Genomic DNA, 3254 nt, shown 5'->3' on the forward strand with positions numbered 1-3254 from the left:
ACGTAACCATGTTGAATGACAGTGAACAGAAACTTGCAGAAGAACTGATTCAGGTCCTCACACCACTGAAAACAGTGACAGCTCTCATGAGCAGTGAAACAACCCCCACTATATCAATGATCCTTCCTCTGAAAGCGATGATTCTCAAATCCATGTCACCAGGAGACCAGGACAGTGCGACAGTCAAAGAAGCTAAAGCAGCCATTATAAATGACCTGGCAAAGAGGTACACTGACCCCAATCTTCATGATTGCCTCCAAATTGCCACAGCCCTTGACCCCAGGTTTAAATCCCTGCCTTACCTTGAAGACTCTCGCGATAAGCTCTACAGGAACATCATCCATGAAATTCTGGAGCATGAACAGCAGGTACTATTTGATTTTTTTTTATTTTTATCGTTTGTTATTTTGATTGTTTTATCTATTTAGATGCTTCTTATAAATTGTGTCCTTTTCACTGATCAAAATAATTTAACATTTGTCATATGTTACACTAGAGGTGGTTGTGGTTCTGAGCTGTGTGTGCTTATATGTGTAATAATTATACTAAAGGATCATTCTCTTTGATGCAAAGGGTCTAGTGGAGAATCCTGTGCCCTCCACAGATGAACACAATCCATCCTATCCCCCTCCCAAGAAGAAGACAGCAATGTCAGAGGTATTTGGGGAGCTTTTCAAAACTGAGGAAAAGCAGGGTAAGCCATTTCCCCAGATCATTGAGGAGGAAGTCACCAAATACAAGTTAGCAGACAGTATTCATGTGGATGAATGCAAGTTCCCCCATGTAGCAAAAGCTGCACAACAACACCTCTGTGTCCCAGGAACCTCCGTTGCGAGTGAGAGAATTTGCTCCACTGCCGGGGACATTGTAAGTGCAAAACGCTCTCGCCTTGCTGCAGAGAATGTTGACAGGCTTATCTTTTTACAGAAGAACCTCAAAATCCAAGAATAGATAGCTGACCTAAGTCAAATTGCACTTTACATTCTGAATGAAGGATACTGTACTGGAGTACTGTTAAGGTTAATTAAGATGGTTTATGTTTACTGAAGTACAAGTATGTTTATTTGAAATGGTCAATTTATGTTTACTATGTGCTCCCTGAGCACAAACACATCCTCTGACCCTATCCTCTTCCGTACGGTGTACACGACCTCTAGCAGTTTGATGGGCTGTGATCGTCTGGAACTTGCTGATGCCTGACGAATGACCCACTCTGCTGGCCTGACGACCCTCACTGTGCCTTCTGATGGAATCACCAGACCTCGAATTTTTTTTTAAGGTCAGCAGGTGGTAGCTCTGGTCCTTGAAGGCAGATGCAGCGTCTGTCACTAGGCTGGCACGGCAGACATCACACGATAGCTTCTTCAGAGCCCGTCGCACAACAAATCCTGAAATTTGAGTTAGTATAATAATATCATAACTTATAATAATAATCATTAATAAGGATGTGGAAATTATGGGAAGATTTCTCTTTATGGAGTATCGCGAGATTGTTTTCCCCCAGAATTTGACTATTGGCACCATCGGTTATAGGCAAAATCGACTTTCAGTCAGCCTTTACCTGAAATTTACACGAGAGCGTTGTCCACAAGAACATCAAAGTGGATGGGAAGGTAGCTGTGGTCATGTACTAGGGCAGGAATGTCAGCAAATGGGGATGGAAGATCTTCTCCTCCTGCTGCAGAGGACATATCTACAGCTGACAGGCTTGTAGAGGTGTCAATGACAGCTGGTAGGGACTCTGGGTCATCCTGTGCCGTCGCATTGCCTCTGCATGGTTTAACAACCCCACACCGGGCCATCAGCTTCCTAAAGATGTACTTGAACTGGCTGGCATTAGGGTTGTTATTCCAGCCACCTTAAAAAAAAAAAAAAGATATATGAGAATAGATCACAGATATTAAATACATGCTTTAAAAATGTTTTATGCTTTAAAAAAGAAAAAGAAAATTAGAACTAACCACCCCTGAATGATCTTTCCATATAAATTAAGTTGAAGACATTATCATACAATTCAGACTGTATCAGTGGTGATAAATTCGGCAAACAGATAAATTGATTCTAAATACTCAAAATGGTTTGTGACACTTCCAGGTACTGTGTATGTCTTAGGGTTAGGGTTACTGTGCATGTCTTCAGAAAACATATTTTACAAAAAATAAAAACATATGGACCGACAAACTGAAAACAATACAAGCATTTCCTGGCACTTTGTGTCACTTAGTGTAGCGGCTGGTAAATATTAATGATGAACCCTACCGGATGCTCTGATGAAGTTGAAGAGAAGCTCCAAGTGGTCCTGGCTGAACCTGTAGGTCAGGACATATCGCTGTCCTTCAAGCAGCACAGGAACCATCGACATCAATGTGTCAATGTTTATGATGAAGCCCAGGACAGAAAGGAATCTTCAAAAGCAAATACTGTATTACTATGATGATCCTCCCAAAACAGGACACAAGAAAGCAGGGATGCAAACTAACGGTACAGCATGAAAATGGTGAATGCTCCCAGAGCAGCACTTCTCAGGACAGACACAAATCCACATTTCACACAATTAACTTAATTGCCATAATTGGGTGTAAAGCTGACTAGTTTGCATCCCTGACCTTAAAAGTATAATCAGGGTGAGGTTTAGGATACTTAAAATTACTTTTAGGACACTAATCTTCTGGAATCAATTCACAACATAACATGCAGACCATCCAATACATACCATTTTAACACCGGCATCTGGGGAGAAAAAAACTGAATACAAGAGAATTGGAACTGAAACAAATTTGCAGACAGCAAACACATTGGAGCAAGATAGTATCATATTAATAATACGAACCACTTTATGAACTTGACGCAGACAGAAAAGAGCATCTTATGAACTTGATGCAGACAGGACCGAACATCTTACAGGACAGAGCATCTTATGAACTCGATGCAGAAGATAGATATACAAGAGAACAGAGCATCTCATGAACTTATATCATGGACTTGAGGGATGCACTGAAACCGGTAGAGTTTTACCTTAATTTAATGATTCGTAAATTGACTACTTGTATACATCAAACGAAGAATAAAATAAAACCATATTTTCTAAATCAGCCACCTCATTCTGATAATTTAATTATAATAAAGAATTTGTACCGGGTATTGACGACTACAAATGGTGTCAGTGCATCACTAATACACTAAGACTTCTTTGTTCGGTAAAGGGGTTTGCCATCTTCCATCTTCAAAATGAGCAAGTACCCCCTGGCTTTTGA

The 3254-nt window shown here is 40.5% G+C and overlaps 1 long non-coding RNA gene across 1 annotated transcript; it reads right to left on the minus strand.

Moving 5' to 3' along the window:
* Window positions 1-823: 823 nt before the first annotated feature.
* On the minus strand, window positions 824-2994 carry LOC113071818 (uncharacterized). Its single transcript, XR_003280244.1, has 4 exons — window positions 2831-2994; window positions 2260-2405; window positions 1562-1858; window positions 824-1388 (listed from the first exon to the last, which is right to left on the minus strand). It is a non-coding gene; the product is annotated as an uncharacterized LOC113071818 (long non-coding RNA).
* Between the last annotated feature and the right edge of the window lie 260 nt (window positions 2995-3254).

This window comes from Carassius auratus, unplaced genomic scaffold (assembly GCF_003368295.1).
Source record: "Carassius auratus strain Wakin unplaced genomic scaffold, ASM336829v1 scaf_tig00008198, whole genome shotgun sequence".
NCBI lineage: Eukaryota > Metazoa > Chordata > Actinopteri > Cypriniformes > Cyprinidae > Carassius > Carassius auratus.